We start from the raw sequence: 15,007 nt of genomic DNA, 5'->3' as shown, positions 1-15,007 counted from the left end.
CTCAATACATGTTTTTCCCATGGGCTTGCCATTCCTCACAGTTCTCGCTGACAGTCCCTCTCCTACATGGATGACAAGCCATTCAAGGGTTAATTCCTTGTCTATCCACGGGTATACAAGAAGTTAATAGGGCCCCTGTGTGGGCATCAGATGATTCTCTCCTAGGTGGTTCAGCTCAAAGTGCTATAGTTTTGGCCTAGGGAGAAGCCACCTGCTTTGGCTAGAGGGAGTCAACCAAGCCTGGGGTGTGGATAGAGATACAAAGAGTGACCTCTACTGGGAGCCACAAGCACCACTGAGCAGGAAGCATTTGCTGAACAGCTGTTCGTGGTATTGTGACGAGATCAGTACTCACCTTGACTGGTGAGCCAAGTTTTTAAGGTTTGGCCCTGCCAGTCTTTTCTCTCATTGGGTTTGGAATGATGTACATAAAAGGACTTTGCAAACCCTAAAGCCCTTCACAAGATCTTGTAATTACACTGGCTTGCACCTCTTTATTCCAATACTGCCATCTGCGAACCCCATTCTAGATGAGGGTAAAGGTCACAGTGGAACACATTCTGTATAATGCCAAGGAGGGGCAGCCAGAAGCCATGGCATATGAAGATCAGTTTTCTGATCTGTAGAGGAGAGACTTGGGAAGTGTATGTATGTGGTTGCAAGTGCTGCTCTGGGTGAGAAATCTGCAGTTAAAAGGAGAAATGCTCACCTATGGCATGCGCTAGGTACCCAACCTCTGAGCTCCTCGTCTAAACAGCCCCCTATCCACTTTCATGCCCTGCACACTCCTTTGGAAAGTGGGATGTGCTACAGTTGTGTGGACTCCCTCAGCCCAAGGAGACAGGTATCTGTGGGGGTGTGCAAAGGCTTGAGTGACCACACACATGTTGATGAGGCTCCTCTAAGTGAGGGATAGAGGTGGGAAAGGGAATGAAAAGGAGGTAGAGCCAGGCTAGGTCTCCCTGAACTGCCAGGTTCAAGTACAGAATCCTAATGAGTCCAAGAATTCTAAATTCAGACATGGTATTCCAGGTTGTTAGGAACATCACAATTTATTAGCTTCATTCAGAACCTTCAAATGTTTAAACATATGGTACATGGGTCTCTATTTGTACTCTTATTACTCTGCCCTACAAATGTTATAGGGCAGGCCTGACAAAACTCGGGGCACAGTAAGTGTTCAATCAATGTTAGGGAGGGAGTGGTTAAACATATGTCCCAGGAGGTGGTGAGAAGGTCTAGCTGTGGGCTGCCTTAAGTGGTTAGGACCACTAGGGCAGAGGTCCCAGATACCATTTTCTAATCTTTCAACCAAACACCCACTTCCACAGACCAACTCAATCCCTCCCACCCAATTCTTCCTATGCTTTTCAAGGTACCCCCTAGCTTAGAGTGGCAGCCCTAGAAAATATTGACATCCATTCAGCAGGAGCTACTTCACTTGGTAAGCTATTTCCTGCCCTGGGCCAAGCTCTGCCTCACAGATTAGCTGTGTAATTGAGAGCAAGGTGTCTGCAGCCCCCAGGGGTCCTAGGTTTAGCAATGAGCTGAGGAGAGGTGGGTAGAAGGATTGTTCTTGGTGGCTGGGGGAAAGGAGAGAAGCAAATTTATTCCTAGAGACTTCTGCAATGTCAGATGAGCAGAGACCTGTGCGCACATGGAGCTTATAAATGCTCTTACTCGGAAGAACAGAACAGAAGTTTTACCCACAGTAAAAACTTGGCCAGGATGCTACAGCTAGTGAGTAGCAGAGACAAGATTACCCCATGGGTCCTCTGACGCTAAGTCTAGGGTCCTTATATTCCATTTTTCATTTGGGGCTGGTAAGAGACAGGCCCCCAGGACACTGAGGAGCTGGGAGAGAGCACAGTGTCTCAAAAAAAAAAAAGAAAGAAAAAAGCTATCTTTGAGAAAACTGGGGACTGGCTCCCCAATAAGTGCCTTCACCTTTACCTGCAGGAGAAACAATTGCTGCATAAAAGCTGGGCCTTTTAAGCTAATTAAAATCCACTAGTGAAACAGGCTTTGAAATGCAATTTACGGCTCAAAGGGATGGGCCTGCTTCTCCAGGCTAGTAAGAGTAGAAGAAATGTGGCAAAAACAAATTCAACAAAAAACAAGCCTGAACATGGAGAAAAGTGGCAGGGGTTTGCAAAGAGAAAAGTGGCAGGGGTTTGCAAAGGTAGAAAAGCCCTAAAAGGTACCTCTGATCTTTGGGTAAATGAGACACCCAGAGAGCCGTCACAGTAACAACAGCCACTGGCTGGGCACAGTGGCTCACGCCCATAATCCCAGCACTTTGGGAGGCGAAGGCAGGTGGATCACTTGAGGTTAGGAGTTCAGGACCAGCCTAGCTAACATGGTGAAACCCCATCTCTACTTTAAAAAAAAAAAAATTAGCCAGGCATGGTGGCAGATGTCTGTAATCCCAGCTACTTGGGAGGCTGAGGCAGGAGAACTGTTTGATCACCGCCACTGCACTCCAGCCTAGGCGACAGAGCGAGACTTTCCGTCAAAAAAAAAAAAAAAAGAAGAAAAAAAAAAGGACGGCCACTAATTACTGAATGCTGCACAGTATTACAGTATTTAACCCTCACAACAGCCCTGTGAGGAGGTGTTTGACATAGGGAAACTGAGATAGGTTCAGAGAAGCAAGGTAACTGGTTAATAGAGCAAAGCCAGAACTGGAATCAGGACCTCAAAAACAGGCACCTGCAGGGGCAAGATTGCACATGGCACAGGGATGCCTTGGGTTCTGACTTCCCTGGCAAGATTATGTTACCTTGAGTCAGCCACACATGCTCTCCTTGGTCCTCACCCTTTCCCTTTTCTACTACAATTCCTCACAGTTGTACAGAATTTTAGTGAACAAAGCCAGTTTATATCTCTTATGGTATGAATGTGCCTCCTCCACCAAATCTGTGTGTTGAAACCTAATCCCTAATGTGATGGTATTAGGAAGTGGGGCTTTGGGAGTGATTAGGTCCCAAAGGGAAGGGAAAGACCTCAAGAATGAGTTTAATACCTTTAAAAAAAAAAAAAAAAAAAGAGCCCCAGGCCAGGAAGTGGCTCACGCAAGTAATCCCAGCACTTTGGGAAGCCAAGATGGGAGGATCCTTTGAGGCCTGGAGTTGGAGACCAGCCTAGGCTACATCACAAGACCCCATCTCTACAAAATAAACAAATAAGAGGCCCAGAGAGCTACTTTGTGTCTTCTATCACATGCGAACACAGTGAAAAGATGGTTGTCCATGAAACTGTAAGAGGGCTCTCACCAGACATCTGCTGCCCAGGCTGGAGTACAATGGCACGATCTTGGCTCACTGCAACCTCCGCTTCCCGGGTTCAAGCAATTCTTCTGCCTCAGCCTCCTGAGTAGCTGGTACTACAGGTGCCCGCCACCACAGCCAGCTAATTTTTGTATTTTTAGTAGAGACGGGGTTTCACCATGCTAGTCAGGCTGGTCTCGAACTCCTGATCCACCCCCCTTTGCTTCCCAAACTGCTGGGATTACAGGCATAAGCCACTGCACCCATCCCGCCCCATTTTATAAATGAAAAAAAAAAAGAGGATCAGCAAAGATAAGTGACTTACTTAAGGTCAATCAGCTGGTGAGGGGAGTGTAGCTAGGGGTCCTGAATCAAGGCTTCTTACTCGACACTCTCCATTCCACTGTCTCAATGGCTGTCTTAACACTCTAAAACTCTGCCATGTCACCCCTCATGTGCTCCAAATCCTGCCTATCAGATCAAGTCTAGTCTCAGGCACTCAGAGAACTCTGTAAATCCTCCCCAGCACTAAATCTCTTCCTCCTGAAATGCTCATTTCAAGGGAGGAGCTGCTGCTTTAGGTCTTGATGCCCCCAATGCTATTTATAGTCTCTGTCTTGGTTCAGTCCTGCTGGACCCCTCTGGTCTTATTCTCCTGCATGGGGATGAGGGTCACAGCAGCCTGTGGCCAGCTCTCTGCCCTTAGATAACCCTGGGGACATCCGGATGGTTCAGAAGGAAAACAGCTACTAGTGATGGGAAGACTATTTCTGGAGAAAGTCAAGCAATTAGACTCATCAGTGTCCAGGGCCTCCTTGGTCCAAAGGCTCCTGCTTTTACCAGGCGGCCAGGGATGACAGAACATCTATTAATCTCATTAAACTGGCCAAGCCCTGGTTCATTAGCAGTACCCAAATGATTGTTACTGGCCAGACAGGACTAATTTCCCAAGGAATGCTCTTTAGTTCCTGACCATTCCCACTCTCATGAGTCAGCTCCCTGCATGTCAAACAGCAAAAGCTCCTGGATGGGTGAAGTGTAAGCAGTGCAGGCTACAGGTCCAGAAGGCTTGGCCTTGGCTCTGCTGTTCTTAGTCATGTGACCTGCAACAAGTCATTTAACTTCCCTAGGCCTTCTTGTCTTTAATCTGAAAACAGAAATAATCTCTTCCCTGATTACCTTTCAGGTCTGATACAAGAATCAAATAGGCTAATTGATGTGAAAGTGCTCTGTTGCATCTGTAATGTACTATCAAAGAATATGGATTATGCCAATTTCTATTATTACCCACTTCCTATCTCCTTCACTCACTTAACAAACATTTCTTGAGTGTCCTCCTCTGTGCTGGCACTGTGGAGATGCTGGGAAACACCGTGCTCACCAGTCTTCTGCTCTACTTGCTTTTCAAGAAGCCCTCTCTCTGGGAACCTGTTTTTTAAAAACGATTTCTTAGTAACAAAGGACAAATGCACATGAAATAGCAAAAATAGCTCAGGCTCTAGAGTCCGACAGGACTGAGTTCCAATCCGAGACCTATCACTTGAAACTGTAACTGTGGCCATATCCTTTCACTTGCTGGGCCTCAGAGTCCTCAACTGCAAAATGGAAAGTATACCAACCTCCCAGAATTAGGATAAGAACTGGAGATAATATGAGTAAAGTGCCAGTATAATGGGTGGGACTAGCAGGTATTAAGAAACTGGATAACCCAAATGCTCTATGAAAACAGATGAACCTAGCCTGGCACTCTAGCTCCTCCACATCCCAGCCCTAAGATGGTATGTTCTTTACTATGTCATCTCCCTGTGCACCACACTTTGCCTGAGAGTAAGGGAGGTGGGGGTAGGGAGTAGGGAGCCTATGCATGCTCTCCCTTGTCCTAGTATCTGCAACCAAACCTAGAAACTTCATAAAGGTGTCCCTGCCCCATTCCTGTCAAACCACTACTGAATGGGGCTGGGAGAGGACGGAACACCAGCCAAGAGGGGTTCCAGCTTTGCTGAGTCATTCTCACCCCTCAACTGTACTGCGCGGTCCTATACTACTGACATTGGTATCCATATCTAATGGGCCCTGAGAGGATACCCCAAAGCAGAAACAGAAGGCAGGCCTCAGTTATCTCCCCATAGCATGCTCTGGGTATATAATCCCACCCTCCCTGCATCTTGAACACTAACTCTACTCTTGTCTGTGGCCTTAGGCTGAGGCTCACCATCTGCGACAAGCTCCCCTTCATAGTTCCAGGAAGGGGACAAGTTAAGGAGGGATGGGTAGGTAACTTATGCCTATAATCCCCGATACTGAGTTAGAATTAAAGACCTACAAATGATTGTCAACCTCTTTATTTTTTGCCAAATAAGTCATCCAAACACAGACTTATCCATCTGATTGTAATTATAAATATCCAAACACGGAGCTAATTACGGGCCAGGTATTATCAAATAACTAACTAACCAATCATTTATTTATTTATTTATCCAGCAGTTGGTCTGGGACCTCAAGCAAATCCCAATCCAGCAGGCGACATCTACCATGGCCACAAGGCACACGTGCCCTGAGATAGTCTACTCCCCAAGCAAAGTAGTCTGAGAGATCAGAGAAGGGGTAGGAGCAGCATGGAAGGCTCTACCAAAAGGGAGAGTGTTTAAGAGGAATTCCCATTGGGTAGTGACACCAGAAGAGGCCTGGCAGGAGGGAGGAACAATATACAAAATGTATCCCTTTCTCCTCTTTGATCCCCTTATTCTCCTCTTCCTCCTGTACATACAGCTGGAAATAGAAGTTTGAAATACAAGAATGTCTTCACTGCTGTCTCCTGCTTCCCTGGATAGATGCATACTTATTCTTGCCTTGAGGGAGAACAAAAAGGGAACACACAATTTAATATGTAGAACTTTATACCAGGCACTGAGTTGAAAGCTTTACAGGCATAATCTCTTGTAATCCTGATCACAATCTAATGAGATATGTAGTATCATCTGCACTCTACAGATACAACTGAGACTCAGAAACAGCTTAATTTGTCTACAGTCACATTAAGTTGCATGCTTTGGACGGAAAGACCCAAGGGCTTGTCTGATTCTAAAGCCTGTGTTATTCCCATTCCACTAGATTGCTCCCACTGAGCCCCCATCCACAGGAAGAATGGTCTTGGCTTTGCTGACATGCCATATGACCTAGGTTTTAAACCATGTGACCACAAAAGGTACTCCAGGCCCAAACATGTGATCATGATAACCATCATCAATACTTGTGGAGTACTTACATCCCAGGAACTGCACTAAGCCTTCTGCTATGAGATAGTGATGATACATGTTGTGACCATTTCACATACGATGAAACCAAAGCTTGGTGTCTGGTCTCATAATCTTGGCCCAGAATGGCTTCAAAACTGGGCATGCCCTGTATCTGCCTGGAGGTCAGTTTCTTCCTCTACCTCCTAACACTGATCCTTTGAGCATAAACTCACAGGGCCTAGCTGAAGGCATACTCTCAAGTCCAAGAGCCAATCAGCACTTGCTGTGAGCTTTGGGGATGGCCCCCGCCCCGTTCCTATGCCTTAAGAGTTGGCTCCTCACACTGATAATGTGGCAAGATTAGTCACTGCTTGCTGTTGGTTGATTATAGCTATTCTTTTCTGTAAACGAAGTTTAAAAGTCATCAAAGGGTTTGTCAGCTGTGACTTATGAGCCTCTTTCCCACAGGGAAGTCAGGCAGTGACAAATGCCCCTCTTGTTTTGCCATCCATTACAAGTTGGAAGGTGCCATGTTCCAATTACTGGAAACCCCGATGGAGCTCAAGGAAAACCCTGCTCCAGGCTATGGCCATTACTCAGGCCTGGCAGGGCTGCCATAGGCCCAGGCCCAACTGGGTAGAAATGGAATAAGAGTGTTCTTCTGATTTTGTGAGCAGGCCCCTTCTACCCCTTAATTTGTGTTATCCCTGGTGGTTTATCCTAGACACATTTCACAGACAAATAAAAACATAGGTATCATGTGGGCTGTCTGAAAGTATGCAGGATCAAGACTGCTTATGACAGGCAGACATAAGGAAATAAGGTCATGCTGTCCTATGAACTAGGTAGAAAATATGATGTTGAGGAAGGGTAGGGAAGGCAGAGAATAAAGTATGTAGGATGTTCAGAGAAAGCAGAGAGTAAAAGGAGCCTTACAGATCCTCTAGAGTAACCAATGGCCTCAGTACTGAATACTCATTATATGCCAGGCCTATCTAGCTAGGTGCTGTGGAACCAGAGATGAATAAAGTCCCTGGTTCCTAGGATATGCTGCATGATCTAGGGAATAAAAACCTAGGTCATGTGGCATATCCTTGAGGGTAAATAAGAAAAATTAAGTCTCAGAGAAAGGGACTTGCCCAAGGTAACAAAGTAAGTTAGGGTCAGTGATAGAAAAAGAAAGCAGATCTTTACCATTAGTGATACAGAGAAAGTACAGCGACAAGGGAGCCCTCATGTGGAACAGGCTCCTTACACAGAACATGCCACATAACTCCCATTCAAATTCTACCTACTTGCTTACTTACCACACCTTTGACCTCTGGCAAGTCCTATAACCTATCCAAAGTTTCAGAAAACTTACTACAGAATTGTGGAGAAGATTAAATAATACACATACAGTGCATAGCAGTAGGCCAATCTTAAGTACTCAAAATATTATTTACCATCAAATAATCCCCAAAACAGTACTTTGAGGCAGGTATTATTAATCTCATAATCAAAAGACTTACGTTATTTTTCACACTGTCACACTAACTAAATAAGTCAGTACTTCTCAAAACTATTTGTGGTGAAGAACCAGTTTTTTTCTTTTGTTTTGCTTTTTAAACTTCACTTTGAGTAACACAGCTCTAAGCCACTCTTGCCCAACTGTGAACTTCTATGAAACCAAAGCAAAGAAAACATGAAGTTTACTTCATTTCTTTCCAAGTCCTTCAGCCTGATTGTTTTTAGACATTGGGGTCAGACTAATTTACAAAAAACTATCCAATTTTTTTCCTTTTCTTGTCTCTCTCTTAAGAGAGAAGGGGATAGGCAGACTAAGGACTTGCCACCAAACACTTCTAATGGTGATTTATCTTGGTCTCTGCTCTACGTCAGGCTACATCCTGCAAGGGAAGACAATCTAGGCTTAATGGGGGGCTGGAACCACTTTCCTGAAGCCTGGGGGTATATTCCTGAAGAGTCTGGTATTCCAGACCCTTTCTCCATACTTTGACAAACACCAGGAAACCAGCCAGGAAGGTGAAAGGGAGAAGAAAAGGTTTTCTCATTTTCTGTCTTTTATCATGGCTGTTTACAAACCAGTCTTCTCTCTCCATCTAGGGAGCTGAGAGGAATGGACACCAGATTCATTCCTGAATGCTACTGTACTTACCTAAGACTATGACTGGGCAAACTGAGTAGCTCTTAACCAGTGCTCAAAGGCACAATTAGTGCACCTTCAATCTTCCATGTGCGTCGTCAAATTTTCATCAGTGTACAAAACTGCTTTTTGCTTTGAGCTTATGTAGTGTTATCTTTCAGCATAACTCAGAGCTGAGTGGGTCATATGACACAGTGTAGAGAGAGGTAAAGCTTGCTGTGTGTAGGAGTTAAATACATGGCTTGACATCAAGCAGGAGCCAAAGCCTGAATCCTTATTCCTGTGTGACAGGACATGGAATGTCGTCAGGAGATACCTGAAACCAAGTGCCTTCACTCTGTTACTGAACTGGCTGACATGACCTTTGGGAAGTGTCTATCTTACCTGTAAGATGGAAATAGCAATACATATCTCTAGGGTTGTTAGAGGATAAAATAATTCATGTAAGCATTCAGAATAGTGTCCAGCACATCAGAAAGCATGCGAATATATTAGCTCCTGCTGCTACAGGTTAAGTATTCCTTATCCAAATGCTTGGGACAAGAAGCGTTTCAGATTATAGATTTTGGAATATCTGCAGATACTTAACTGGCTGAGCATCCCTAATCTGAAATGCTCCAATGAGCGTTTCCTTTGAATGTGATGTTGGCACTCAGAAAGTTTCCAATTTTGGAGAATTTTGGATTTTCAACTCACGGATGCTCAACCTCAATTATTATTGTTGTTGTTGGAACCTGCAATAACTTTTCCATGTGAGTATAAAAGAGAAGGTGGTCAGTTCTAATGGAATATTAACCTAGAGCTGAACTGTGATCAAGGAAAAAAATACTATCACGGTGGATGCAATAAAGTCTCTTCAAGTGTCTCACCAAAACTCTAGTATTTGGAAATGTGCCTTGAACATAAAAGGAAAGACAAGAGTAGGTACTTATTAAGTGCTGAATGAATAAATAAATGAGCATATGGAACAATGCAGCTGCCAGAGCTCATAAGGAATACAACTTGAGAAATTAGGTGGAAGAGGACACTAAGCAAAGGTTCCCACCAAGGCCTCCTTGTGCTTTGAGGACCCTCTAGAGCAGATTGGGCTCCCCTGCTGGGCAACAGGGCCCCAAGGGCTGATATTTCAAGAAGCCCCCAGTTGCTCACTATTTGGTATCTCTGATGGAACTCCTACATTCTGTGGCTGAGTAAGGGTGCAGAAGGCTGTGCCGTGGTAGTGCATCCTGTTCTCATTTCCCAACCTGTATGACAGGGAGGCTTAACTCCTACCACAACAGGCATAGCCCTAAGTTAAAATAGTAATGGGGGCTTATTAGCTTTGGATTCCTCCTTGCCTGTAGAGCGCTGGGGCCTGAATCCCGTGTCTACTAGCTGTATGACCTGGAAAGGCACTTGACTTTTCTGAGGTTCACAGTTCCCCACCTGTAAAATGGGGATAAAAATCCCTGTAACACAGGTTGTTGTGAGGGTCAAAGGAGATAACATGCTCTGTTACCTGACATGTGCCACGTAAGCATAGACAGGAATACTCCCAGGATGGATAGCTGCTGCAGGTCTTCCTAGACAGAGGCACCCAAGCAGGCAGCCAGTAGGCTGGAAGCAAGGGCTGGATGGTGCACAATTCAGCACTCCAGCCAAGTACTGTGTCCCTCAGGTATCAGGGCAGTTGATTAAAATCCTTTCGTGCGGAATCAGTATTTTCCTCATTACAACAATCCTTCTCCTTGAACACACTGAGTGGCACCCCTCACAGCCCCAAAGGCTTGACCCTATAAGACAGCATATGCATCAACATATATCTTAAATTTCCCACATTCAGACAGGGGAAGGAAGGAACGGGTGACCTCTCTCCAGGGTGCTGATCCAAACATAACTTAGGGCTCTAAGCATCATCTCCCACAGTGTCACATGTTTGGTCTACAGGGGACCACTGAGAATGATGCCACAGTTGTAGCCACTCTGCCTTTGTCTCCCTGGTAACAACATTAACTCCACAAACATTACTAAGCATCTGCCTCCTGTGTGATCAATCAAGTGTGCCCCTGCCACCTCCTGTTTAAAATCCTTCAAGGGCTTCCCACCATAAAGAATCAAGTTCAAATCCTTTAATGTGGCTTACAAGACTCTTCATGAGTTAAGGCTACCAAATCTATACACAACAATCCTCTGAGTGGTTATATGTCATTCACTTTATAAATGAGTAAACCCTAGTGGGTTTATATCCAGGATCAGCACTTACTAGCTGTGTGACCTTGGACATCTCATTAAACTCCTTGAGCCAATGTTCTCTATTAGGCAAACCCTAGTGCAGAGAGTAAACCCTAGCGCAGAGAACATGCCTAAGGTCAGAGAGCGAACATGTCAATGTGAAATGGGTTCTTCCGAAGGGATGAGTATCATACTCCAAAGGATAGATTCAAGTTCAAAATCACCTTTTCTTGGATTAGTCATTGAGAGGTAAGTATGGGGATAGGGCATTGTATGGTTCAGGTGAACCGTTCCTTTCAGAGAGCAGCTTAGACACTGTCCCTTGTTTGAAGCTGCCACCCTGACCCCTCTCTCACTCCCACAGCAGCAGCATCATTAATAAACTTGGTGTAATGAACAAAATGTTCATCAGCATGTAATACGGTATACATATGCACGCTTATGTCCAAGATGCCCTGCTACCATAAGCTAAGCATCAAACGAAAGCCAACCAATGAACCACTGCAACTTCACAAAAAACAGCCCTCAAAACGACAGGTATAACACACCCAATGCCTAGTGAACTTCTAAACTCATCAATTCAACTGATCATGACAGAACCAGCTTTGGTATCTATGGTCTTTCCCCCTTGTCATTGTCTTAGAAAGAATTAACCCTTCCCGGCCCCCTTCCCCTCAAAAAGGAGGCACTACACTAAACAAGCTTCTACACTGCAACTGGTTAAAAGAAAAAAAAAAAGTTTCTCCAAAACTGTAATAGGTGTCTCAGCTGCAGGAGAAAGGGCATGGCTTTGGACAGAGACAGAACAAGGTTTAAATCCAGGATCAGCCACTTACTAGCTGTGTGACCTTGGACATCTCATTAAACTCCATGAACCAATGTTCTCTATTAGGCATATACATTTCCCCCACATACTGTTATTCACCACGCCCTCATTTGGCCTCAATATTTTTAGAATGTAGCCCCCCTCTCTCCATTCTTATTACCATTATTTAAATAATCCTCTACTGTCACCACAGCAATATTACCATATCATTTCTTCGTTTAAAATGGGTAAGATCAGAGGTTTTTTTTGTTTTGTTTTTGAGACGGAGTCTCGCTCTGTCGCCCAGGCTGGAGTGCAGTGGCGCCATCTCGGCTCACTGTAAGCTCCGCCTCCCAGGTTCACGCCATTCTCCTGCCTCAGCCTCCAGAGTAGCTGGGACTACAGGCGCCCGCCACCATGCCCAGCTAATTTTTTGTATTTTCAGTAGAGACAGGGTTTCACCGTGTTAGCCAGGATGGTCTCGATCTCCTGACCTCGTGATCCGCCCGCCTCAGCCTCCCAAAGTGCTGGGATTACAGGCGTGAGCCACCACACCTGGCTGGTTTATTATTTTAAAATTCTTAACCAATAATTTGGGTAAGAATTTGTGCTATTATATTGAGTATGTTTATTATATGAAATTACCATATGAAATCATCTAACCCCCACCCCTCTATGGGACATAACTGTTAGCATGTTCGTGTATTTCCTTCCAGTGTTTTTCTTGCACATTATGTTTGGATTACATGGTTAGATAACTCAACTCTGTAGCCTAATTTTTTCAATTAGCATTATAACACATTTATTATATATATTATAGCATATTTGTCCTTACTGCCGCATAGTTTTCGGTAAGCATCATTTTTTACACTACTGCTTTAAAAGCTCGTGGTTTTCCCTGAGTAGATTTATCATAGTTTAGATTGGTGGTCTTTTAGGCTTTTTCCAATTTCTCACTATTATAAACAATAGCATCTGAGGGAAAGCTTATTGTATAAACTAGACTATTTCCTTAGGACAGACTCCCAGAAGTGGAATGACTGGTCAAATATATGAACATTTTATTGGCTCTGGCAACACATTGCTTAACTGCTTTCCAAAAGAGTTATACCAATTTACACTGTTATCTCCAATGAATGCCACTTTCATGGCAACCTCGCAGCATCATGTATTACCATATTGGGCAGGTGGTGGGGTAGGGAGAGTAGAGGTGAATTAGTAGGGAAAATCAAATCCTCATTACTGTTTTCATGTACATGTGAAGATGTATAGTCTACTGTGTTTACTAGCTTTTGAGTCTACAAAGTTTTGAGTGCCATGAAGTTACTGTAGGTTCCTAGGTAGAGGAATAACATGCTAAAAAGATTTACTCATTTATCAAAAAATCATTTATTGTTCACCTATTACTGCCAGACACTGTATAAAACTACAGAGGTTAATAAAGTACAATCTCCCCCCTGGAAGAATTTATAGTCCAGTCAGTGGTGAAAACCTCAAGAAAACCAGAACCTATGTTTCATCTTGATGAGGTCTATGACAGGAGCAACTAGGAACTTGGAGGCATGTCAATTACCTAAGGGACAGAAAGAAAGGGAGACGACTCAGACAAGAAGAGTCAACAGTAAGTTCCAATCTTGTCCTGAAGGATGAGTTGAAGTTAACCCACACACAGGTAAGAGAGTACATTTAAGAGGAAATAGCATAAGGAAAGTTACAGAAGTTTGACAGAGATCCCACATTTAATGAATAATATGATGTATTGTGGTTTGCCCAGAGTCTAGGATGTAACAAGAAATGATGCCGATGATACTGGAGCGCCTAGCCGAGATCAGATCAGAAAGGGCTTTGTGGACACTGAAGAGTGAGCCATCACCCATTCTGATGTCGTATGCAGCCCAGTGCTCAGTAAGGAGGCACTTGTAAGTCCCTATAGCTTCTGAGCATCTGAACCACCAATCCAACCCCTGAGCAGAGCATCCCATCTTGTGCCAAACCCTTTTTGTCTCATGTATTAGTCTCCTCTACTCAAGCAACATAGAGATTTTTGGGCACATTGCTAGACATGTGGTGGAAGCACCAATAGTGCCCATGGATCCATTAATTGGAGGTAATATATGCAATAAGACATACTGCTACTTTCTACATTAATAACAGCGACTTTAATGATGTCAAAGATATTAACAGGTTTATTATTTTAACAATCAATATAATAGCAAGGCATTCTTGCCCTGCTAGTTGTGGTATGAGCCGTGGGCAGTGGGGTCTGATGTGCTGGCTAAGATCCACCTGAGGAGACTGTATTAAAATACTCTGTTTCAGTGTCATCTCTCCTCCCAGACTGACTGTGAATTCCTGGACAGCAGGGACCACAATCTATTTCATCTTGGCATCCCCACTGCCATCAGAACAGGCTCTAGCCCAGAGTGGGTGCTTAGGGAGTATCTGCTGAATTGAACTCCAGCAGAGCCACATACCACAGCCTCCATGCCCCACCCCTGCTTCCTTCCTTATCTATGCTGTTTAAGATACAAAGCGGCAGGCTGCACAGATGCTAAAGCCAGGAAAAGTTGGAGAGAGACAGGAAGGCAATATCTTTGCAACAGCCCAATCCACCCCAGCATTTAGGAAAGAATGTAATATAAATGATCATTATATTAATTGCTTATTACATGGAAGATACATTGCTAAGTATTTAAATTCTCATCCTTACAACTCTTTGAGGTAAGAATTATATCAAGGTCACAATGGCTCTTTTTGGGGTTGTTTTAGGAAAATGACTCTGGAATCAGACTACCTGGGGTTCAAATCCCAGCTCTGCTATACGTTGGCTGTACGATCCTGGGTAAATGATTTAACCTCTCTGTGCCTGGTTTTCTTATTTGTAAAAATGGGAATAATATTACAGTACTTTCTCCATAAGGCTGTTATGAGAATTCAATGAGATAATGTTAAGATAATGCAAGTTAAGTGCTCAGGAATTTTCTAAATGAAAATGGTATTACTATTGCCCCCATTTAACAGATAGCTCAAAATATCATACTCAACATTTGAGTAAGGTTAAGAGGGAGACAGCTTCATCAATAAAGTACGACTGGAACCAATTTCTTTCTTTCTTTTTTTTTTTTTTTTTTTTTGAGACAGTCTCATTCTGTCACCCAGGCTGGAGTGTGACCTCAGCTCACTGCAACCTCCACCTCCCAGGTTCAAGCAATTCTTGTGCCTCAGCCCCGCAAGTAGCTGGGATGCCAGGCATGCACCATCACGCCTGGCTAATTTTTGTATTTTTAGTAGAGACAAGGTTTCACCACGTTGGTCAGGCTGGTCTCGAATGCCTGACCTC

At 44.1% G+C, this 15,007-nt stretch overlaps 1 protein-coding gene across 16 annotated transcripts in view; it reads right to left on the bottom strand.

The window, feature by feature from the left end:
- Positions 1-15,007, bottom strand: part of RALY (RALY heterogeneous nuclear ribonucleoprotein) — an 85,826-nt gene that overhangs the window by 10,571 nt on the left and 60,248 nt on the right. For 5 of the 16 annotated variants that reach the window (XR_010153999.1, XM_063802421.1, XM_063802425.1 and 2 more), the window contains one exon: positions 4,581-4,697. The gene's annotated coding sequence lies outside the window, so the exon portion shown is untranslated. 16 annotated transcript variants of the gene reach the window in all.

Source organism: Pan troglodytes, chromosome 21, assembly GCF_028858775.2.
Source record: "Pan troglodytes isolate AG18354 chromosome 21, NHGRI_mPanTro3-v2.0_pri, whole genome shotgun sequence".
Taxonomy (NCBI): Eukaryota; Metazoa; Chordata; class Mammalia; order Primates; family Hominidae; genus Pan; species Pan troglodytes.
The sequence above is the reverse complement of the archived record's forward strand: the minus strand, read 5'-3'. Positions and strand labels throughout refer to the sequence as shown.